This window comes from Papio anubis, chromosome 3 (genome assembly GCF_008728515.1).
Source record: "Papio anubis isolate 15944 chromosome 3, Panubis1.0, whole genome shotgun sequence".
Lineage (NCBI taxonomy): Eukaryota > Metazoa > Chordata > Mammalia > Primates > Cercopithecidae > Papio > Papio anubis.
The window spans coordinates 161,248,725-161,274,382 of record NC_044978.1 but is presented as its reverse complement, the minus strand read 5'-3'; the positions used below and the strand labels follow the sequence as shown (position 1 = coordinate 161,274,382).

At 44.9% G+C, this 25,658-nt stretch overlaps 1 pseudogene across 1 annotated transcript; it reads left to right on the top strand.

The window, feature by feature from the left end:
• The first annotated feature begins 14,652 nt into the window (after positions 1-14,652).
• Positions 14,653-16,471, top strand: LOC101013433 (annotated as a pseudogene). Its single transcript, XR_646809.3, has one exon. The product of XR_646809.3 is annotated as an inositol-3-phosphate synthase 1-like (transcript).
• Positions 16,472-25,658: the final 9,187 nt, after the last annotated feature.

Genomic DNA, 25,658 nt, shown 5'->3' with positions numbered 1-25,658 from the left:
AATGGCATGTATAAAAAACAATGTTGGAAGACACAAAGGAGGGAACAATAGACACTAGGATCTACTTGAGGGTGAAGGGTGAGAAGAAGGTGCGGGTCAAAAAACTGCCTATTGGGGCCGGGCGCAGTGGCTCACATCTATAATCCTAGCATTTTGGGAGGCTGAGGCAGGCGGATCACCTGAAGTCTGGAGTTTAAGACCAGCCTGGCCAACATGGTGAAACCCCATCTCTACTAATAATACAAAAATTAGCTGGGCATGGTGGAGCTTGCCTGTAATCCCAGCTACCTGGGAGGCTAAGGCAAGAGAATAACTGGAACCTGGGAGGTGGAGGCTGCAGTGAGCCAAGATCCTACCACTGCACTCCAACCTGGATGACAGAGTGAGACTCCGTCTCAAAACAACAACAACAACAACAACAACAACAAACAACTGCCTACTGGGAGGCCGGGCCCAGTAGCTCACGCCTATAATCCCAGCACTTTGAGAGGTCGAGGCAGGTGGATCACCTGAGGTCAGGAGTTCGAGACCAGCCTGACCAACATGGTGAAACCTTGTCTGTACTAAAAATACAGAAAAATTTAACCAGGTGTGGTGGCACACACCTGCAAACCCAGCTACTCGGGAGGCCGAGGCACGAAAATTGCTTGAACCTGGGGGGCGGAGGTTGCAGTGAGCTGAGATTGTGCCACTGCACTCCAGCCTGGGTGGTGGAGTGAGATTCTGTCTCAAAAAAATTAGGAAAAAGAAAAAAAACTACCTGTTGGGTACTACCTAGGTGACAAAATAATCTGTACACCAAATCCCCATGACACGCAATTTATCTGTGTAATAAAACTGCACATGTACCCCCTGAAATAAAATAAAAGTTGGAAAGAAAACCAAATAATTAAATAAATTTAAAAAAAAAAAAAAAAACCAATGTTGGAAATAAAGACGGGAACAATAGACACTGGGGACTACTAGACGGAGTGTGGGGCAGATAGGTGCTAAAAAAAAGTACCTGTTGGGTACTATGCTCACTACCCGGGTGACAGGTTCAATCATACCCCAAGCCTCAGCATCACGCAATATACCTTTCTAACAAACCTGCGCATGTACCCCAGATTCTAAAATAAAAGTAAAAAATCAAATAAAAGATTATGCTACACTTACAAGTAGTAGAAAAAAGAAACAAATAACAACAAAAACAAAAACAAAATTTGAGGCGCTAAATGATGTTGTCTTCCTCCAGAGAGAGTTATCATTATCATTTCATTAGCTAGTCAGGCAGAGTGGGGACTGATTATCCTAAGACAGAGACTGAGCTAACTGTAGACTGTGTTGCAGTTTGCAGAAAGCCCTGTCTGCCTCCTCCCCGTCGAGGGTAGATTCCTCCAGGAGTCCCGACTGAGAATCTAGGGTCTTAAGCATGGTGCCTGTTTTAGTAGATCTTGGACTGTAAGACTTGTGTCATTACCACTGTGAAATTGCTCAAACCCTGTGTTTACTTTTTGGGGCTTCCTGTTTAGCTTTTATTCTTTTCTTGTGGATCCGCAATTTAATATGTTTTAAACTTCATCAGCCTACCCGACAACCCTTTTAATCTTTCGTATTTTCCACCTTGATCTCTGTTCTATCCTCAGATTTATCTTCTAACTCACTAATTTTCTCTTTACTTGTTTTGGTGCTACGGTTGACACCTTGGTTTTTTTCGTGTATATTTTGTGACTTTTTGATATTTGATGGAACTTTGTCTGTTGAAATTCTTTGAAGCCTAGGTCTAGCCTGGGTGACAGAGTGAGACTCCATCTCAAAAAAAAAAAAAAAAAAAGTAAATAAAAAATATTTTCTATCACTTTTATTTATACATACATATACATATATATGTATCACATATATATCATATATATGATATCCAGTTTGGCCAGGTGCAGTGGCTCAAGCCTATAAACCCAGCACTTTGGGAGGCTGAGGTGGACGGACTACTTGAGGTCAGGAGTCTAGGACCAGCTGGCCAACATGGCAAAACCCCGTTTCTACTAAAAATACAAAAATTAGCCAGCTGTGGTGGTGGGCACCTGTAATCCCAGCTACTTAGGAGGCTGAGGCAGGAGAATCACTTGAACTCAGGAGGTGGAGGTTGCAGTGTGCCGAGATCATGCCACTGCACTCCAGCCTGGGTGACAGAGTGAGACCCTGTCTCAAAAAAAAAAAAAAAAAAAAAAAAAAAAAAAAAGATATCTAGTCTGTAGCAACACAGCCAATTCATTCATCTCTAAACATTTATTCATATCTGTCAAATGCCAAGTAATCTGTTCAGTACTGGTGGCAAACAGACGGCTGGAATGTATATTAATCCTGGCCTCTTCTCAACTTATTTATGAGGTCAGTAATTACTTGATATCGAAACCAGGCAAAGGTATCACAAGAAAAGAAAACTACAGATCAATACTTCTTATCTATATAGACACAAAAATTCTCAACAAAAGACTAGCAAACAGACTCCAGCAACATAGAAAAAGGATTATAAAACTGGGTGCAGTAGCTCGTGCCTGTAATCCCAGCATTTTGGGAGGCCAAGACAGGCGGATCATTTGAGGTCTGGAGTTCGAGACCAGCCTGGCCAACATGGTGAAACCCTGTCTCTGATAAAAATACGAAAAAAGTAGCTGGGCGTGGTGGTGCACGCCTGTAATCCGAGCTACTAGGGGAGGCTGAGGCAGGAGAATCTCTTGAACCTGGGAGATGGAAGTGCAGTGAGCTGAGATCACGCCACTGCACTCCAACCTAGGCAATGGAGCAAGACTCCATCTCAAAAAAAAAAAAAAAAAATTATACACCATGACTAAATGAGCTTTATCTCAGACATGCAAGGTTGGCTTGACATATAAAAAGTAATCAAGATAATATACTATACTAATAGAATAAAGGAAAAAAATTACATGATCACCTCAATAGATGCAGACAAAGCTTCTGACACAATCCAACATCTTTCATGATAAAAACACTCAATAAACTAGGAATAGAAGGGAACTTTCTCAACCTGATAAAGGACACGTATGAAAGACCAATGGCAAACATCATACATAATGGTGAAAGACTGGAGGCTTTCCTCCTAACATAGGAACAAGATAAACATGTCCACCTTTGCCACTTTTATTCAACATTGTACTGCATTTAGGCTACAAAAAGAAATAAAAGAAATGTAGCCTGGAGAGGAAGAAATAAAACTCTCTCTACTTGCAGATGACATTCTTTTTTTTTTTACATATACTGGTAGATCAGTAGTTGCCTAGGAACAGGAGTGCAGGAAGTGGAGGAGAAACGAGAGTGTCTGTTGACAGCTACGGATTTCCTCTGGGGATGATGGAGCTGTTCTAAAATGGGATTTTTTCATAACTCTGTGAATATTCTAAAAATCATTAAAGTATACGCTTCAAATGGATGAACTGCATGGTATGTGAATTATATTTCAGTAAAACTTTGTTTTGTAAAAAAGATGAAATGGGTGACTTTTCAGGAAAAAAAAAAATGTGTTTTGAGACAGAGTCTCACTCTGTCACCCAGGCTGGAGTGCAGTGGTGCAATCTTGGTTCACTGCAACCTCCACCTCCCAGGTCCAAGCGATTCTCCTGCCTCAGCCTCTTGAGTAGCTGGGACCACAGGAGCGCGCCACCATGTCTGGCTAATTTTTGTATTTTTAGTAGAGATGGGGTTTTGCCATGTTGGCCAGGCTGGTCTCGAACTGCTGACCTCAAGTGATCCACCCACCTCGGCCTCCCAAACTGCTGGGTTTACAGGTGTGAGCCTCTGTACCTGGCCAAGGAAAATTTTTAAATTAACTCAGGAAGAAAGCAAAAACCTGAATAGTCGAATAATCCTAAAATAAATCTAAAGGGTATTTTAAAATCTTTCCCCCTACTTGCTCCATCTAGCTTGAGACAAAGATAGTAGGCCAGACTGCTTTTGAGTCAAACTATATAAAACCTCTAAACTTTTCCATACTCTTTATAAATTGTATTTAGAGCATAGAGAAAGATAGGAAACTTCCCAACTCATTTGACTTGGCTAGTATTACTTGCCAATGTAATAAAACAGGATGATGAGCTCACAAAAGCAAAAGAAGAGGGGAAGAAATGATAGGTCAATATATTTATAAGCAGAGATGCAAATAGCCTAAATAAGACATTAACAGGCTGGGTGCCATGGCTCATGCCTGTAATCCCAGTACTTTGGGAGGCCAAGGCAGGCAGTTTGAGACAAGCCTGGGCAACATGGCAAAATCCCAACTCTACTTAAAAAAAAAAAAAATTAACTGGGCATGATGGCATGCACCTGTAATCCTAGCAAGTCAGGAGGCTGAGGAACAAGAATTGCTTGACCCCAGGAGGTGGAGGTTGCAGTGAGCCGAGATCACACCACAGCACTACAGCCTGGGCAACAGAGCAAGACTGTCTGGAAAAGAAAGAAAGAAAGAAAGGAAAGAAAGGAAGAAAGAAAGAAAGAAGGAAAGAAGGAAAGAAGGAGAAAGAAAGACAGAAGGAAGGAAGGAAGGAAAGGAAGGAAGGAAGGAATGAAGGAAGGTAGGAAAGAAGGAGAAGAGAGGGAGGAAGGAAGGAAAGAAGGAAAGAGCAAGAGAGAAAGAGAGAGAGAGGAAGGAAGGAAGAAAGGAAGGAAGGAAACTATTACCATCTTTTCCAGCAATGGATTTATGGAGAAAAAAATTATGATCATCTGAATAAATGTTGACAAGGTATTTAATTAAATTTAATACCAATACCTGATTAAAAATCTTAGCAATCCAGAAAAGTATGAATCTACATTAACTTGGCCAGGTACAGTAGCTCATGCCTATAATCCCAGCACTTTGGGAGGCCGAGACAGAAGGATCACTTGAGCCCAGGAGTTCCAGACCAGCCTGGACAACATAGTGAAACACCATCTCTATCTAAAAGTTAAAAACTTATGGTGATATGTGCCTGTAGTCCCAGCTACTTGGGAAGCTGATGCAGGTAGATCATTTGAGCACAGGAGTTCAAGGTTGCAGCGAGCTATGATTACATCACTGCACTCCAGCCTGGGTGACAGAGCAAGAACCTGTCTCTAATTAAAAAAAATAATAATAACAAAAATATCCTTCTGTATGACAAATAAGCACACAAAATATAAAGACAAGTGACCGATGAGAAGAAAATATTTGTAACATATTGTGGACCCTGGAGAATAATATTTAAGTACTTGATAACGTCTTGTGCATGAAATCCTGTGCTGGACCTATCACTTGTATCATCTCATTTTTTTTTTTTTTTTCTTTCCTTCCTTCCTTCCTTCCTTCCTTCCTTCCTTCCTTCCTTCCTTCCTTCTTTCCTTCCTCCCTCCCTCCCTCCCTCCCTTCCTTCCTCCCTCCCTTCCTTCCTTCCTTCCTTTTTTTTGATGAAGTTTTGCTCTTGTTCCCCAAGCTGGAGTGCAAAATGGTGCAGTCTCGGCTCACTGCAACCTCCACCTCCCCAGTTCAAGCAATTCTCCTGCCTCAGCCTCCTGAGTAGCCAGGATTACGGACACATGCCTCCACACTTGGCTAATTTTTTGTATTTTTAGTAGAAATGGAGTTTCACCATGTTAGTCAGGATGGTCGCAAACTCCTGGCCTCAGGTGATCCAGCCACCTTGGCCTCCCAAACTGCTGGGATTACATGTGTGAACCACTGCACCTGGCCCTCATTTCATCTTTAAATCGAGTCTCTGAGGCAGTGGTGACTGACACCATTGTTCAGAAGAAGACACTAAAAATTGGAGAATTTAAGCACCCTGCCCAAATCTCATGGCTCAGAAGCTCAGAAGTGAGTTAGGGTTCCAACATGGAGCTAACCTGGCTCCCACACCTGCCACCATTTATCTCTCCAGGAACTAGCATGATTCCTCATCTCCTAAAGTCACTTAACTTATTCTTTGTGCTTTTGATGTGTTTGTTTCTGGACAGATTGCCTGAAAGGGTCTTTTCAGTGAAAAGGTCCTGAAGTGAAGATAGAGAATGGGTGACAAAGCTGTCACATGCCTTCCTTCTCATGAACTCTTGAGAAGCAATCTTTTTCCTCAGCTTTTTCTTCTGCCTTCTTCCTTGGCTTCTGAATTTCCTGGGGTGGCCCCAGTTTCCAGCCAGTGGAGAGCTGGGCTTGGTTGCCCCATTCCATAGCATGCCCACCCTCTTCCCCTTTCTCATTTGCTTGTGACAAGGAGAAAGAACGGAGTGTGGGTGAACCCTCTGAATTATCTGATTGTGCTGTGGACAGGCCAGGCCAGGCTTGGCTTGACTGGCTTGACCTGCTCTCCTGTTTCCTTTTCTGTCCCCCACTTTTTCTTTTTTTAGATTAGGTCTTACTCCACCACCAAGGCGGGAGTGCAGTGGCACAATCACAGCTCACTGCCGCCTCCACCTCACGGGCTCAACTGATCCTTCCACCTCATCCTCTGAGTAGCTGGGACTACAGGCACACATCAGCATGCCTGGTTAATTTAAAAAAATTTTTTTTGTAGAGGTGGGATCTTACTGTGTTGCGCAGGCTGCTCTTGAACTCCTGGGCTCAAGTGATCCTTCCACCTTGGCCTGCCAAATTACTGGAATTACAGGTGTGAGTCACCGCGCCCAGCCTTCTGACTGAAGGATGTAGACTGTCCTGTGTTTCTGTGAGAGGGGCAGTCACTGTTATTTAGGATGTTCTGGAAAGGGTGACCCTCTCAGAGCCCCTTGAGTATCTGAATCAGTTAGCAAACTCTGTCCATCTCCTCTGCCATTATCCCTTTCTCTCCCCCATCAACTCCTTCTGTGCCTTCCTACTCCTAGTTTCCAAGTCTCCAAGGTCAAGTTCAACTTCCTAAAGCACAGATTTTATCACATTTTTCTTTTGCTTAAGAACCTGTAAGAGTCCACCAGTGAATTTTCAAAATAAGGTTCATAGATGTTATATCGCGGTCCAGGGAGTGTTAGACATTCTATTTATTCTTAATCCAAAAGTTAAGAAAGAAACAGCTTGGGTACTAGATAGCCGGTATATTGATTGTCACTAGTGCCCCACTTGGCCCATCTGTCAGACAGTTTCCTGAGTCATGGTGTTGTCAGAAATATCATAATGCAGAGGGCCAGACAGGAGGGGTGTATTCTCATCCACTCCCTTTCAGTCTATTGCCAAGTGTCGCAATTTCCATGAGTCTAGCTCCATGAATTCCTACGGCCTCAGGATATGGCGGAGAAAAGATTCTTAGAAATGAAACATGCATGATTCTTTGCATATAATCATGCAAGTCCGTTCTAAAGTGTCTGTGGGGATTTTCCTTTCCCTATATGGAAACAAAGGCATGACATTTCTGGCAGTTCTTGGTAATAAAAAGCCTTGTTGTCCTTTTCAGTCATATCTCTGTCTTCAGACCTCTGGTCTAGGAAGGGGAGTAGTAGTGGTCAGCTTGTCTCTTTAAACCTCTCTTCCCTTGGCGCTAGAAGTAGGAGAAAGGAAGAGAGGTAAGGGATAGAGAGTTCTTATTTGGCTGGTACTTGAATAATCTGACCCCATGCTTTCTACACCTGGGAGGTTTGTGGAGCTGACTCTCTCTCATGGGCATTTCTATGGATTTTCTGGAGACTCCCTTGCTAGGGCTGTTCAACAGCAACTCCACAGTGGCAGGCAGTGTTTCTCTTGCCTCTGGCTGCTCCTGACATAGCCTCAGTTTCTACCTCCAATGGTTCACATCACAGCCTCTTACCACCAGGGTTCTCTCTGGCTGTAGGCCGCCATCTTGGGAGGATCTCTTCTAAAATGACCCAGGCCATATTCTTACCGCAAGCTCATGTCTGGTCCTTGCGTTAGAGGGAACTTCAGCCACTTCTGACCCACCATTGGAGGGGAGGAGTGAAGAGACTTCCCAGATGTTCAGCCATAGGGAGTGAGGCTGGTCCATGGAGGCCCAGCTACAGGTGCCCTGAGCTCTATGCAAGGTCAGGTGAAGGTTCTCTCACTGGGTTGAGGTTAGGAGGGCACTCCCCTCCCAACTCTCTCTCGGTGCACCAAGTGCTATGGGCTACATTGTCACTGTGTATATTGTGGGCACCACATTGATTCTGCTTCCTGGGTTCAAATCCTACCTCTGCCTCACTAGCAGTGTGAACTCGCGCAAATTTTTGAAAGTCCCCATTCCTCATCTGTAAAATAGGGGAATGTTAATGCCTACCCAGTATGGCTGTGATAAGCTCAGTATATTTCTAATACTTGGAACAGTACCTGGTACTATATGTATGCATGTGTGTGTGTGTGTGTGTGTGTATGTGTGTGTGTCTGTGTTTGTGTGTATTAGCTATTAGTTTTACAAAATCAGGACCTTTAGAGTAGAATTTTTATACTTCTTTCTAATGAGATGGTGGCCTCTCTGCAAGGGATACTTGTTTCCATTTATAGTGGTAATGCACTGTTTATTTCAAAAATTCCTAATTTATGTTTTAAAAAGTAAGTTGAATTAAATAAAACTATGAATTAGACAAAAGTGTTGGAAGGCATGGCAAGCATTGTGATGGTGGCATAGAAATGACTGATCTTTAGAGGCACAAGTCTAGTAGCTCTTGAGTTCATAATGGCACTCTAAGAAGAACCTGACCAGTATTCTTCCTTATCCAGAAACCTTCATGGAATGAATAGTTTTTTTGTTGTTGTTCGAGATGGAGTCTCGTTTTGTTGCCCAAACTGGACTGCAGTGGCGTGATCTCAGCTCACTGCAGCCTCTGCCTCCCGGGTTCAAGCGATTCTCCTGCCTCAGCCTTCCGAGTAGCTGGGACTACAGGTGTGTGCCATCATGCCCGGCTAATTTTTGTATTTTCAGTAGATAAGGGGTTTCACCATGTTGGCCAGGATGATTTCAATCTCTTGACCTTGGGATCCACCCGCCTCAACCTCCCAAAGTGCTGGGATTACAGGCGTGAGGCACCGCGCCCGGCCAACATAGTTTAATTTTATCTCAACTTGGCAATATTCTCCAAACATTGTTTTTATTTGCTTGTTTTCTTCTGAACACCTTCTTCAATAAACCAAATGAAAAAACAAAAACAAAACCAACAGCACTGAACAACTTGAACATGAAACCCCAATATGTATTTGCTTAAAATGTGAAAATTATACTTACATATGACAGACAGAATAGAGTAGTAGTTATGAATGTAAGCTTTCCAGCCAGACCATGGAGTTCAAATCCCAGTTCTGCCACCCGTCTACTATATGATCTTAGAGGGATAGCTTGACCTTTCGGTGCCTGGAAAGTAGAATTAATAATATCTACCTCATAGAGTTGTTGTAGGGGTTCAATGAAATGATATATGTAAGCTATCAGAATGTTGCCTGACGTAGAATAAAAACTCATTGACATTACCTATTATGATGATTACTGTGCAGCAAAATAGGTACCTTATAAAATACTTTAAAATTATAAATGTAAGATTAAGATAGGTGGTAATCCCAGTACTTTGGGGGGCCGAGACAGGTGTATCACTTGAGGCCAGGAGTTCAAGACCTGCCTGGCCAACATGGTGAAACCCCATCTTTACCAAAAAATACAAAAAAAATTAGCCGGGCATGGTGGCGTGTGCCTGTTATCCCAGCTACTCGGGAGACTGAGGCAGGAGAATCACTTGAACCCGGGAGGTGGGTTCAAGTGAGCCAAGATCGCACCACTGCACTCCAGCCTGTGTGACAGAGTAAGACCCTGTCTCAAAACAAACAAACAAACAAAAAACAAAAAAAGCACGAATGAACGAACAAAAAGAGATTAATGTTACAGAGGTTCTGTTATGTCCCTTCACCCTCATGAATTGTCTTGTGATGTCTGGGGTGTATACACCCCCACTTTGGAAACTGCTGGCTTAAGCAATGATAGGAACATACTATGTCCCTGGGTATTTTGATTTTTGAGATGCTCTGTAAAGCTTGGAGGACTGTGGGTGGGCGGATTCTTCCATGCTTGGATTATGCACACTCTCATTTCTGCACAAACCTCTTGGCTTCTCTGCTTGTAAACAGTAATCAAATAGGGTTGAATGTGGGGCCGGGAGTCGCAGGCTCCTTGCCAGTCCTACCCAGTCATTCCTAAGTATGGAGGCTGCATGGGCTCTGCCTCTTGCCTTGCATCTGCCACCCTGTGCTTAAGCAACTCCCACAAAGCTTAACTCCTGGAGACAGTGGCCGGTGGGGACAGCTGCATGTCAGTCTGTGCTGTGAAACCAGCCATCCTTGCAACCAAATGTGACAGCTGCAGATTAAAGCAGAATTACCTAAAGATAGGTTTGTAGGACACACACTGGCCGAGTCCCCTGCTGCCAGCAGCTGCTTTTCTTGACATGGGGCCAACCCAGAAACTTTGCGGGATACCCTCAGATGCTCCAGCAGCTCTAGAGAGGTGGTGATGGCCCTGAAACTGCTGAGAGCAGCTGGTTTCATCAGGGATGGCTGAACGTCTGGATCAACAGTGAAACCTCTGACTCTTTGCCAGGGAGCGGGCTGGTGGGCGCTGCGTCGATAGCCGTGACTAGTAAACCCAGCGGGAACCAGGTCTAATTACAGTAGAGCTACAGAAATTGCCCCCACATTCCAGCTGCTTTAAGTCAGATAATTTTAGGGTTGAGAAAGACCCTGGAGATCACCTAATGGATCCCAAACCTAGTTGCTTACAGCATCAATGAGAAGCCTTAAAATTCTTATAGTGAATTAGCTCAGTCATATAAAACAGTGGAGGGGATGAGTCACCACATCATCCTGTGTTCCACTTAGCTGAAGAAATGGAGGCCGGGCGCAGTGGCTCCCGCCTGTAATCCCAGCCCTTCAGGAGGCTGAGACAGGCGAATCACTTGAGGTCAGGAGTTCAGGACCAGCCTGGCCAACATGGTAAGACCCCACCTCTACTAAAAATACAAAAATTAGCGGGGCCTGGTGGTATGTAATCCCAGCTATTCAGGAGACTGAGGCAGGAGAATCACTTGAACCTGGGGGGCAGAGGTTGCAGTCAGCCGAGATGGCACCACTGAACTCCAGTCTGGGTGACAGAGTGAGACCCCATCTCAAAAAAAAAAAAAAAAAAAAAAAAAAGGTTCCCAAGCATTCCCAGTGACCCAGTGATGAGCCAGGATTGGTGAATAACCGCTCTCACAGGGGCTTGCCTGAGTGGACTAAGCACCCATGTTGAAGTTAAAAAATCTGACATCCCATCCTGACGGTGCTATCTCCCACCTGTATGACACCTGGCAAGGGGCATATTCCCCAAAACCTCAATTTCTTCACTGTAAAAAGGGGATAAGGACAATAAACTCCCTTTCAAGCTTATGCATGTATATGAAGCTCTAAAACGCAACACAGACATAGGACTTAAGGGCTCATGCCAAGGGCTCATGCAGCCTAGGGTTGGTCACCTCTGGTGACAGGAGGCTCATCACTTTCAGAGACAGCACCCCCTCCTTTTTTTTTTGAAAGCTCTGATGGACAAAAGGTCCTTCCTTATTCTGAGTAGAAATCTGTTCTCTGTCATTTTCTCCTATTGGATTTAATTCCAACCCTCAGGGAACCACAGAATAAACTTAATCCTTAATTTGCAGACCAGTCTTTTGAATAATTGAAGACAATATAGCCTTTTGGCTTTCCTTCCCTAAATCAATTTTAGGCTTCTCCACACACTGTACTGAGAAAGTCCCTTTATGAATAAGCAATATTCCCAGAAATTACCATAGGCATGGCTCCATTTCAGCAAACTAGAGAGGCTGTGTTCCTGGATTAGTGATTCAGGAAAATTCATTTAGCATCTAGTTAATTAAATCCCCCAGTCACATCAAATCAAATTGTTAAAGTAATCACCTGTGCTATGGGATCTACTTATTAAAGTATTTGCTTAGTAAATGTATAACATCTATGCAACCCTTTTATGTGCCAGGCACTGCTCAGTGATTTGCATACACTCAGTTCTTATGATAAACCCTGAAAGGTAACCACTGCTATTATTTCCATTTTACAAATGAGGAAACTGAGGCTCAGAGAGGTTCAGAAGGTGCCCAAGATGATGCAGCCAGTAAGTGACACAGTGGGGTTTGGACTCAGGTCTGGTTGACTCTAAAGCCTACGTGGGCCTGGCACAGTGGCTCATGCCTGTAATCCTAGCACTTTGAGAGGGCCAAGGTGGGAGGATCACTTGAGCCTAGGAGGTTAAGGCTGCAGTTAGCCCTAATCATGCCAGCTTGGGTGACAGAGTGAGACCCTGTCAAAAAAACAAGGTCGGGTGTGGTGGCTCACACCTGTAATCCCAGCACTTTGGGAGGCTGAGGCGGGAGGATGGGTTGAGCCCAGGAGTTTGAGATCAGCCTGGGCAACATGGTGAAACCCCATCTCTACAAAAAAATACAAAAACTTAGCCAGGGGTGGTGGTGTGTGCCTTTGGTCCCAGCTACTCAGGAGGCTAAGGTGGGAGGACTGCCTGAGCCCAGGAGGTAGAGGCTGCAGTGAGCCAAGATCACAACACTGCGCTCCAGCCTGGGTGACAGAGCAAGACCCTGTCTCAAAAACAAAACAAAGTAAAGCCCATGTACTCAGGACTGTGGCAATAGCCTCCTGAGGTAGAAATTCTAAAACAAATGAACCTAGAATTCCAAAATACTCTCTTAACTGGAACTAAATCAAACTATTTCATTTGAAATTATTTGATAAGCAGCAGCTGGCCATTTTACTTTCAAGAATAGAGTTATTTTGTTGTTGTTGTTGTTGTTTTAGATAGAGTCTCACTTTGTCACCCAGGCTGGAGTGCAGTGGTGCAATCTCAGCTCACTGCAACCTCCGCCTCTAGAGTTATAGCAATTCTCCTGCCTCAGCCTCGAGTAGCTGGGATTACAGGCGCCCACCATCACGCCCAGCTAATTTTTGTATTTTTAGTAGAGACAGGGTTTCACCATACTGGCCAGGCTGGTCTTGCACTCCTGACCCCCAGGTGATTCGCCCACTTTGGCCTCCCAAAGTGCTGGGTTTACAGGTGTGAGCCACCATGCCCAGCTGTTTTGTTTTGTTAAGAAAAATGTACATAACATGGAAATGTACAGATCTGAAATGTACAGATTTGGTGAGTTCTGGCAAACATAGAAATCTGTCTTAAATTCCAATCAAGATAAAATAGGTTCATCGCTACAGAAAATTTTCTCATGCCCCGCCTAGCCAGTTCCCAGCCCTGGAGGTGACTGCCCACTGTTCTGATTTCTGATACGAAGATTGATTTTTGCCTGTCCTTGGCATGTCATGGGTGGACTCACGTAGTGCATACTCTTTTGTGCCTGGTTTCTTTTGCTCAACATGTTTTGAGCCTGTCTCCTTGTGTGTGCATCAGCTTTTCCTCTTTTTCACGGCTGAGTACTACTCCATTATATGAATATACATATTCTCCATTCCTCTTTTTTTTTTTTTTTTTTTTTTTGAGACGGAGTCTCGCTCTGTCGCCCAGGCTGGAGTGCAGTGGCCGGATCTCAGCTCACTGCAAGCTCCGCCTCCCGGGTTTATGCCATTCTCCTGCCTCAGCCTCCGGAGTAGCTGGGACTACAGGTGCCTGCCACCTCACCCGGCTAGTTTTTTGTATTTTTTAGTAGAGAAGGGGTTTCACCGTGTTCGCCAGGATGGTCTTGATCTCCTGACCTCGTGATCCGCCTGTCTCGGCCTCCCAAAGTACTGGGATTACAGGCTTGAGCCACCGCGCCCGGCCCTCCATTCCTCTTATAACAGGTTTTAACACTTTGATACATCACATAGATGTAATAATATGTAAAACACTCATTTATTCATTAGGCAAATGTCTTTCCAGAGCTTTCTCTATGCAAGGTACTATTGGAGGTGCTAGGAGACTTTGGTGAAAAAAAAAACGAAGCCTCTGCTCTCACAGGGCTTCTCTCTATAGCAGGAGAGAAGAACAATATAGAAGAAATTGAAGGAATGAACAAGGCAGTAGTGGGAAGTGCTATGAACATAATAAATCTGAGTGAAGGTGCCAGAGTGGCTTGTAAGGACGTTGGGTTTTCCTTTTTTTTTTTTTTTTTTTTGAGACAGGGTCTCACTGTCACCCAAGTTGGAGTGCAATGGTGCGGTCTCAGCATTGCAGCCTCAACCTCCTACCTCAGCCTCCTAACTGGGACTACAGGCACCACGCCCAGCTAATTGTTATTTTTGTAAAGACAGGGTCTCACTATGTTGCCCAGGCTGGTCTCAGGTCTTCTTTAGAAGTCACGCAGGCCCACGTGAGGGACCTGGAAGAGAACCAGGGTTGTAAAAACAGTGGTACTTGAACAGTTTCACAACTTATGAAACGCCCTGGCATTGACTCATTCACCATTATTACCCTCTCTTCATTTTTTTAGATGAGAAAACTAAGGCATAGAAAGATTAGCAACTTGTCCCAGGACAAGTGTCAAGTCCAGGTCTTGAACCCAGGCAACATAGTGCTGTGGTTACCACACATGCTTTGGAATCAGACAGGGCCAAGTTCGAAGTCCTCTTTCACCTGGATGTCCTTGGGCATGTCACACTCTGAGTCTCCGTTTTCTCATGCATCACATGAAGGGGATACAGTCTAACTCACAGGGTTGTTAAAACTGAAAGATAATCTTAGGTAAAGAATTTAGCGCGCTGTCCACCGCCGCTGCCTGAGCCGACTCCGCGCCCACCGCCGCCGCCGTCCAATTCTTGGTCCAGAGCCCGGACGTGGTCTGTGGCCCCGAGGCCATCGAGGCTCAGTACGAGTACCGCGTCAGCAGCGAGGGCGGCGTCCTCAAGCTGCACCTCAAGTCCACGAGCTTCACTTTACGGAACGCCTGGCCGGCAGGTGCCCAGGCTAGGGGTCATGCTTGTCGGCTGAGGTGGGAACAACGGCTCGACGCTCACCGCTGCGGTGCTGGCCAACCTACTGCGTCTGTCCTGGCCCACACGCAGGGGTCGCAAGGAGGCCAACTACTACGGTTCGCTGTCTCAGGCGGGCACCGTGAGCCCGGGCCTGGACGCCAAGGGTCAGGAGGTGTTCGCGCCCTTCCGCGGCTGCTGCCCATGGTGGCACCCAACGATCTCGTGTTCGATGGCTGGGACATCTCGTCGCTGAACCTGGCAGAGGCGATGCGGCTCGCGAAGGTCCGCACTGGGGACTGCAGAAGCAACCGTGGCCGCACACGGAAGCCCTGCAGCCCCGGCCTTCGGTATACATCCCAGAGTTCATCGCGGCCAACCGGAGCGCGCGCGCGCGGACCGCCTCATCCCGGGCACGCGCGCGCAGCGGCTGGAGCAGATCCGCAGAGACATTCGAGACTTCCGGTCTAGCTCAGGGCTGGACAAAGTCATCGCGCTGTGAAACGGCGAACACAGAGTGCTTCTTTCTGTGAGGTGGTCCCAGGTCTCAACGACACGGCCGAGAACCTGCTGCGCACCATCGAGCTTGGCCTGGAGGTGTCGCCCTCCACGCTCTTTGCCGTGGCCAGCATCCTGGAGGGCTGTGCCTTCCTCCCCACAGAAAACCCTGGTGCCCGGAGCCCTTAAGCTCGCGTGGCAGCGCCGGGCTATGTGGGCGGAGATGACTTTAAGTCAGGCCAGACCAAAGTCAAGTCCGTGCTCGTGGACTTTCTCATTGGCTCCGGCCTCAAGACCAAGTCGACTGTGAATTATAACCACCTGCGGAAGAAAGACCAGCAGAACCTGTCGGCACCATCGCGGTTCCCTCTGAGGAGGTGTCCAAGAGCAACGTGGTGGACGACATGGTGCAAGGACACCCAGTGCTCTACGCGCCCAGCTAGGAGCCTGACCACTGCGTGGTCATCAAGTACATGCCGTATGCGGGCGACCCCAAGTGTGCGCTGGATGAGTCTACCTTGGAGCTGATACTGGGCGGAACCAACACGCTGTTGCTCCACAACATGTGCGAGGACTTGCTGCTGGCCGCCCCTGTCATGCTGGACCTGGCGCTGCTGACCGAGCCGTGCCACTGCGTGAGCTTCTGCACTGATGACAACATCGAGCCACAGACCTTCCACCCCATGCTGTCCCTGCTTAGCTTCCTCTTCAAGGCGCCGCTGGTGCTGCCGGGCAGCCGGGTGGTCAATGCACTTTTCCGCCAGTGCAGCTGCATTGAGAACATCGTCAGGGCCTGTGTGGGGCTCCCGCCACAGAACCACGTGGTCCAGGAGCACACGATGGAACTCCCGGTGCCTGGCCTCAAGCGAGTGGGACCCGTGGCTGCCACCTGCCCTGTGTCAAACAAGAAAGGACCGGGACCCGCTGCCACCAATGGCTGCACCGGTGATACCAATGGACACCCACAAGTGGAGGAACCCCAGATGTACACCACCTGAGGCCCTGGTCACACAACTTCCCGGCCTTTCCCCGCCTGCACCCCAGGACCCAACCTTTCCAGGCGCCCACAAAAACAATAAAGCCGGTGCCACTCTCAAAAAAAAAAAAAAAAAAAAAAAATTTAGCTCTTTGCGGTTGGGTGCGGCGGCTCACGCCTGTAATCCCAGCACTTTGGGAGGCCAAGGCAGACAGATCACTTGAGGTCAGCAGTTCGAGACCAGCCTGGCCAAAATGATGAAACCCCGTCTCTACTAAAAATACAAAAATTATCCGGGCATGGTGGCCCATGCCTGTAATCCCAGCTACTTAGGAGGCAGAGGCAGGAGAATCGCTTGAACCCCGGAGGTGGAGGTTGCAGTGAGCCGAGATCATGCCACTGCACTCCAGCCTGGGCAACAGAACAAGACTCTGTCTCAAAAAAAAAAAAAAAAAAAAAATCTTTGTGCTCATGTTCATTAATTCTTGCAACACATGTGAATTTATCATCTACCACTAGGTAGGGAGGATACGATGGGGAATAAGCAGACACAGCCCCATCTCATGCAGCTAATAGCCTGTCATTAGAATAAATTTGATAAAGAATGTAGATAAAGCACATGGAATGCCAACTTAACATAGTCTTGGGGAAGTCAGGGAAGGCTTCCTGGAGGAAGGGATGTTTAATCTGAAAGAGTTTATCCAGTGAGGGAAATGTGAAGGTAGGAGAGGCTTCTTTGTAGTTGCTTTTGGGTGTGATTTTGGTTTTATAAATCAGATACACTTGCATGAGAATTGGAAGGCACGTGCATGGTGCCACGAATAGTATATCATTGCTGGTTTTTCTGGAACATGTTTCATTGTCTGGGTACCAGCTTCTTGGGTATGAGAGGCAGGGTGAGGCTCATCTGTTTTTTGTTGGATTGGATCTCTCAGGTGTGGTGTGGCTCTAAATCTAATACTCAGAGTTTTAACAGCTGAGGAGGTGTGCTCCTGAAGCCAGCAGCTTCAGCAGTCCTGCCTTCCTAGTGGTTGCAGCGTCCCTGGTAGGCTGGTCCTGGGGCCCGGTCTAGAGCCCGCTGCTCCAGCCCTTCCAGTGATATTTGTAAATTCTTTTTTTTTTTTGGAAATGGAGTGTCACTCTGCCACCCAGGCTGCAGTGCAGTGGCGCAATCTCAGCTCACTGCAATGTCTGCCTCCTCGATTCAAGAGATTCTCCTGCCTCAGCCTCCTGAGTAGTTGGGACTACAGGTGCCCGCACCATGCCCGGCTAATTTTTGTATTTTTAGTAGAGATGGGGTTTCACCATGTTGACTAGGGTGGTCTGGAACTCCTGGCCTCAAGTGATCCGCTGGCCTTGGCCTCCCAAAGTGCTGGGATTACAGGCATAAGCCACCATGCCCACCTGTTTGTAAATTCTTAATTTCCTATTTGAAATCCCTTTCTGCTTAAAATAATTGGAGTGGTTTCTATTTCCTGCGACTGACTCTTCCTTATACTACTGAGGTACAAGTAGATTCATTTATTTAGTTGTTATTTTCTGAGCACCTAGAATGTACCAGGTACTAGTTTTTGGCTCTGAAAATATAACAATGAACAAGGCCAAGGTCCTGCACCTTTGTGTTATTATCATGGCAGTTATATTCTCTATCAGAGCTATCCAATACGAACAGAATGTGAGTTACATGTGTGTTTTAAACATTGTAGTATCTGGCCGGGTGCGGTGGCTCATGCCTGTAATCCCAGCACTTTGGGAGGCTGAGGTGGGCAAATCACCTGAGGTCAGGAGTTCGAGACCGGCCTGGCCAAATGGTGAAACCCTGTCTCTACTAAAAATACAAAAATTAGCCAAGCATGGTGGCAGGTGCCTGTAATCCCAGTTACTCAGGAGGCTGAGGCAGAAGAATTTCTTGAACCCAGGAGGCAGAGGTTGCAGTGAGCCGAGATCACGCCACTGCAGTCCAGCCTGGGCAACAGAGTGAGACTCTGTCTCAAAAAAAAAAAAAAAAAAAATTAGTATCCATATTAAAAGACTAAGTGAAATTAACCTAACACATTCAGAATATTATCGTTGCAACATGTACTTAATATAAATATTGATTAATGAGACGTTTTGTGTACTTTTTTCATGTTAAGTCTTGGAAATTTAGTGTTTAGTTTTTACTTACAGTACATCTTGATTCAATGCAAAATTTTTATTGGAAATACTTCATCTGTATTACATTTCATTACATTTATGGTTGAAAAAGTAGATTCATCACTAAGAGGTTCCAGATATAGTTAAATACTTTCCACTAGCCAAAAAAAGTACCAAAAACAATTTTTCCTTAATATTTGCATCCATATTGACAAAACTTGTTCATCCTTTCTAGAAGGATTTGACTTTGGAGCAAAAGTTTATCAGTTTCAAAACTGTATCTGTCCAAGTTAAGTAAATTAACCAACTCTTGAGTCAAATCTGAAGCATACTACATAATTGAAAAATAATTCAAAATTTATCAATGATAATCATGTCCTTCACATTTTTTTCTGTCTTTGCAGCTTAACTTACATAACATGTTTTAATTAAATGAAAATAACTTGCCTATTAATTTCATTTAGAAAAAAGTATAAAATCATTGTTATTGATTTGTATTTTAAGTTTCAGTTTCGCCGGGTGTGGTGGCTCACTCCTATAATCCCAGCACTTTGGGAGGCCAAGGCGGGCAGATTACCTGAGGTCGGGAGTTTGAGACCAGCCTGACCAACATGGAGAAACCCCGTCTCTACTAAAAATACAAAATTAGCCGGGCATGGTAGCACATGCCTGGAATCCCAGCTACTTGGTAGGCTGAGGCAGGAGAATCGCTTGAACCTGGGAGGCAGAGGTTGCGGTGAGCTGAGATGGAGCCATTGTGCTCCAGCCTGGGCAACAAGAGCAAAACTCCGTCTCAGAAAAAAAAAAAAAAAGAAAAGTTTCAGTTCCAACATTCATTAAATGTCTAGCTATGTAACAAATAAACTTTTCCTTACCTTGGAGTTTCAAGTTTAGTTCATCCATGTGCAGTGTAATTTTTAGTCTTTTTTTTTGAGATGGGGTCTTGCTCTGTCACCCAGGCGGCAGTGCAGTGGAACGATCTGGGCTCATTGAACTCTCCACCTCCCAGGCTCAAGTGATCCTCCCATCTCAGCCTCCTGAGGAGCTGGGATTACAGGCATGTGCCACCACACCTAGCTAATTTTTTGTATTTTTGGTAGAAACAGGGTTTCACTATGTTGTCCCGGCTGGTCTCAAACTCCTGAGCTCCAGCCATCTGCCTCGCTCAGCCTCCCAAAATGTTGGAATTATTGGCATGAGCTACTGCACCCGGCCAGATATGCAGTGTAATTTTGATGAGAAAACATAAATCATGCTGCCATTTTTTGTCTTTGATTATGGGATAATTTGCCAAGCATTCCCTTTGTTTAAAGAAAATCTTGAATTGGAGTTAAAAATACAGTAACCCTTTGTAAAGCTCTTCTGTGACTCAAAGAGCATTGACAAAGACCACAAGATCATTAAATCTGTCATCTTTTATTTCTTTCAACTGTTCCTTAAACTGAAGATGATTCATAGCATTTGAATGAATACAATGAACAATGTTAATCTATGATGCTTTTCACAGAGTTGGCTGCAGAAAACTAAGCACGACTATTTTCAAAATATATCACCTAATGGGATAAGCAATAAGGAAAATGTTAGTCTCTTATTTGAAAATTCTAATACATCCAAATTTTTGATTCAGCATAATGGAACTACCATTTGTGGTGAAAGAGACTAATTTTTTTCTTGTCTGGCTGGAATTCTTCTTTGACAGTTATGAAAGATTTAAAAATATCCATGCCGTGTGTTAGTTTCTTTTAGGCTATGAATTGACATTTCTTTATAAATTTGAAGTCCTTTGAGACAAAATATAACCAAAGTATTAATTGCGCAGTGTATATTATATCAAATGACTCATCTGAAGCTAAAGTACTTGTGATTTTTCGAGATTATTGATTGGTCTTTGCTATTGTTAGAAAAGTCTTCATATTTTATGGACAATTATTTGAGGGCTCAATTGAAGAGCTTTCTCTTCTTGTGAAGTATCTTTTAAAATCTTTTCCTCAGAATTTTCTAACAATATTTTCATTGTCAAAAAATAATTTATTTTACCATTTTTTCACCTAAAAGTGTTTTTCAACTGAGTACTGTGGCACGTGCCTGTCGTCCCAGCTACTTGAGAGATTGAGATGGGGAGGATCACTTGAGCCTGGAACTTCGAGTCCAGCCTGGGCAACATAGTGAGACCCCCTCTCTAATAAGTAAATAAATATATTTTAAAGTGTTTTTCTTTTGTGAAAGAATTCCAGTCTTTTTATAGCTGGCCAAGTTTATAAGCACAGATCCTGTTTAGATTTGTTTAACAATTATTTTAAAATTAAACATTATTGATGGCCTGGCACAGTGGCTCCCTCCCCTAATCCCAGCACTTTGGGAAGTTGAGGCGGGCAGATACCTTGACTCAGGAGTTTGAGACCAGCCTGGGCAATGTGGCGAGACTTCATGTCTAAAAAAAAAAAAAGAAAGGAAAGAAAAAAAAAATAGCTGGATATGTTGGCACATGCCTATACTTCCAGCTATTATACTTGAGGCTGAGTTGGGAGGATCACCTGAGCCCCTGTAGGAAGAGGCTGCTGTGAGCTGAGATTGTACCACTGCACTCCAGCCTGGGTGACAGGATGAAAACCTGTGTCAAATAAAATAAGCATTATTGCTTGATATCTTCTCACATAGGAAAAAAAATTAAATATTCGACAAATTTTTGTCGAATGTTTAAGTTACCCAAAAACATTCAACAAATTTTTGTTTAATGTTAAATCTGCCTTTAGGTAACTGATTTTGTTGATTCTTTTTTTTACTATTGAGAGGAAACTTCTTATCAAATCCACTATCATATGCTGAAAATGTCTCTTAATATTATCCACTTTATTATTTTTTTAATTAATTAATTTATTTATTTTGAGATGGAGTTTTGCTCTTGTTGCCCAGGCCGGAGTGCAATGGCATGACTTCAGCTCACGGCAACCTCTGCCTCCCGGGTTCAAACGATTCTCCTGCCTCTGCCTCCTGAGTAGCTGGGATTACAGGCATGTGCCACCAAGCCCGGCTAATTTTGTATTTTTAGTAGAGATGGGGTTTCTCCATGTTGGTCAGGCTGGTCTCAAACTCCTGACCTCGTGATCTGCCCACCTTAGCCTCCCAAAGTGCTGGGATTACAGGCGTGAGCCACTGCACCTGGCCACTTTATTATTTTAATAAGATTTTTTTCTCTCATAAAAAAAAAATTGCTGCAGCAAATTGCAGTTGCTTTTTGTCATCTTTTTTTGGCTTTACTCTTCAGGTACTAGTTTCTGCATCTCCACTCAATTCTGCATCCATAGAATGCCTTTGCTTAAAACTTCTAAATTTGCCCATACTTTTTTTAAACTAAACAAATTTAATTGCATCATAATTAAAATCAGTATTTCAATCTACTTCTTACTGTCTGCAGAAAGTATTTGTTTTTTTGTTTTGTTTTGTTTTGTTTGTGTTTGAGACGGAGTCTCGCTCTGTCGCCCAGGCTGAAGTGCAGTGGTGTGATCTCGGCTCACTGCAAGCTCCGCCTCCAGGGTTCACGCCAGTCTCCTGCCTCAGCCTCCAGTGTAGCTGGGACTACAGGTGCCCGCCACCACGCCTGGCTAATTTTTTGTATTTTTAGTGGAGAGGGGGTTTCACCATGTTAGCCAGGATGGTCTGGATCTCCTGACCTGTTGATCTGCCCGCCTCAGCCTCCCAAAGTGCTGGGATTACAGGCGTGAGCCACCGCGCTGGGCCTGCAGAAAATATTTGAATAGGCCGGGCGTGGTAGCTCACTCCTGTAGTCCCGGCATTTTGGGAGGCCGAGGCGGGCGGATCACTTGTGGTCAGGAGTTCGAAACCAGTCTGGCCAACATGCTGAAACCCCCATCTCTACTAAAAGTACAAAACAATTAGCTGGGCATGGTGGCTTTAACATGGGAGGCGGAGATTGCAGTGAGGCGAGACTGTGCTACTGCACTCCGGCCTGAGTGGTAGAGCAAGAACCCGTCTCAAGAGAAAAAAAAAAATTAGGATTTTACTCTTTAGTCTTTACTCCTTCGGGATTGACTTCGAGAGCTGAGTTCCTAGAGTCAGGATAACCATCGTCCTCATTCCCTCTCAGCTAAGTGCTTGAGGTTCACCACCCTGTACCCCACAAACCAACACAGGGCCAGTACGGAGCAGACACGAAAAACAAATATTGAGTTGAAAAGCACCAAATGAAAATGAACTTCAAACTGAAGGTCCAGGACCCTCACTCTTCTCCAGTGACTCGCACTGCAAAACTGACTCTCCCTTTTCTTTCTGTCCTTTACCACCGAATCTCCCAAGACCAGCTGATTCTTCCCTCTCTGGCCCTCTAAATGCATCTTCTGCTCTGTGCTCCCTGCATTTTTGTATAACCCTTGTAAACCCAAGTCCACATTTCTGCCCCTGCTCCTGATTGGTCTCTGGGCTCTCCCTGACCCTGTGGACAGCTAAATTAATGCCACTCAACCTTCCCAAACAGGAATTCCTTCTGGCACCCTTTGCCGACCTGCGTGACTGCCTCCTTTGCCAAAGATACAGGTCAAATTCTTTAGCCTATCACGACTAGCCTGGCAACATGGCAAAACACTGTCTCTATAAAATAAAAATTTTAAATTTTTAAAAAATTTCTTAGCCTGATGTTCACAGCACTGCATAACCCAGATTTATAATTGGTCAGTAGACGAACTAGAGGCACAGGTGGGTACTGAGCACTTGGAAAAAGGCTAGTGTGGACAGAGCGAGAGTCTGTCTCAAAATAAAAAAAAAAAAAGAAAAAAGAAAAGAAATGAGGCTAGTGAGACTGCAGAACTGAATTTTTTTTTTTTTTTTCTGAGACGGAATCTGGCTCTGTCTCCCAGGCTGGAGTGCAATGGTGTGATCTCAGGTCACTGCAACCTCCATCTCCCGGGTTCAAGCAATTCTCCTGCCTCAGCCTCCTGAGAAGCTAGGATTACAGGTGCATGCCACCATGCTCTGCTAATTTTTGTATTTTTAGTAGAGATGGGGTTTCACCATGTTGGCCAGGCTGGTCTTGAACTCCTGACCTCATGAGCTGCCCACCTCAGCCTCCCAAAGTGCTGGGATTACAGGCGTGAGCCACCACACCCGGCCAGAATTTTTAATTTTAATTTAAAAAATGAAGCATTTATAATATTTTTCTATGAACACAGTTTACTGTTTTGCTAAACTGCATTTCACATTAATCATTGCATTACATAAGATATCATTATTGTAGCTCACATGTAGGGTGAAAACATAATTTCTTTTTTTCCCGTTTTTTTTTCTTTGGAGATGGAGTCTCACTCTGTGGCTCAGGCTGCAGTGCAGTGTGCAGTGGCGTGATCTCTGCCCACTGCAACCTCTGCCTCCCAGGTCAGGCGGTTCTGCTGCTTCAGCTGCCTGAGTAGCTGGGATTACAGGCACCTGCCACCACACCTGTCTAATTTTTGTATTTTTAGTAGGGGCGGGGTTTCACCAGTTGGCCAGGCTGGTCTCAAACTCCTGGCCTCAAATGATCTGCCCATCTCGGTCTCCCAGAGTGCTGGGATTATAGGTGTGAGGTACCACGCCTGGTCGAAAACATTATTCCTAATGTTACACATTAACAGGTCAATGAATTACTTCAGTTCAAAAATTTTAAATATACTTACATGTCAGTGTAATATATTTATTCAAATATTTTCTTTTTCCTTTCTTTCTTTCTTTTTTTTTTTTGAGACAGAGTCTTGCTCTGTCAACCAGGCTGGAGTGCAGTGGTGGGATCTCGGCTCATTGCAACCTCCACCTCCCAGGTTCAAATGATTATCTTGTCTCAGCCTCCCGAGTAGCTGGGACTACAGGCGTGTACCACCAAGCCCGAGCTGAAAACCTAAATGAATTTGACCTCCTCTCTCTGTCTGTCTGTCTTGAGAAAGTACTCATTGTTCTTGAAATGCCCTTGAAACATATTTTCTTGCATAATTTGCTATTAGCTGTATTTTTTAAATGGCTTGAGTTTCTAGATCTGACTGGATTGAACATCTGCTACACACTCTTCTGCCCTTGAACCAAACAACTACTATGTATACTTCGGGAGAGAAAGCAATTTACAAAAAACAATGCTCACTATAATCCCCTTTTTTGAAAAAGCATAGACAGAGAAAAGAGTGGACAACTGTCATCTTAAGGTGGCCATAAGAAACTACAGCCAAGAGACAGTGACCCTGGATCATTGTCATTGCCATTCTGGTTACCTAAACGTGAACAGTTATGATATCTGGATGGTGAAATGTGACTTCTGATTTCTTCTTTTGGCCTCTGAATAATCTAAAATATGTGTGTGTATTTTAGAAAAAGCAGAAGAAAAACAATGAAAGTTTGTGTTTTGTTTTTCTTTTTTTTTTTTTTCTGAGAATAGTCTTGCTCTATCACCCAGGCTAGAGTGCAGTGGCGTGATCTCGGCTCACTGCAACCTCCGCCTGCCTCAACCTCTTGAGTAGCAGATATTATAGGCATATGCCACCACGCCCGGCTAATTTTTGTATTTTTGGTGGAGATGAGGTTTCATCATGTTGGCCAGGCTGATCTCGAACTCCTGACTTCGTGATCCACCTGCCTTGGCCTCCCAAAGTGCTGGGATTACAGACATGAGCCACCACTCCTGGCCTGAAAGTTTATTAAATAACTTGAGAGGAGCCTCCCATGGTGTCTGGCCTCCCTCCAGTGATTCCAGACCTCAAGTGATAGACCCCTTGGTCAGGGAGATGTCTCCCAGGGTGTTTGGGAGGTTGGAAAAGAGGCCAAAGGCCCAGGAGGATAAGAGGGGGATGCAAGGGCTGAACGTTGTGGAGAGAGGCGTGGAGATAAAGAGGGGCTACTCGGGGCTGGGAGGAGAGCAGAGGGAAACGGGGCAGACACAGTGGCTGGGAGCCATCCTGCGCCATCCTGAGCAGTTCAAACTTGGTGGGAGGAGGCAAAGGAGGCTTGAAGCAGGAGGCAGTGTGGTTACACGCATTTTGCAGCAAGTTAGTGGTGGCAGTGCAGCGGCTCCCCAAGAGTGGCAGGTTAGGTAGGAGGTTGCTGAACAAACCTGGAGAATGACGATGGGTGTCAGGCAGTGGGGAGTACTGGGATTCTATGGACCTTTTAAGGTTGAATCAGCCACAGTGGACAACTGTGAGCTCCTCATGGGAAGGA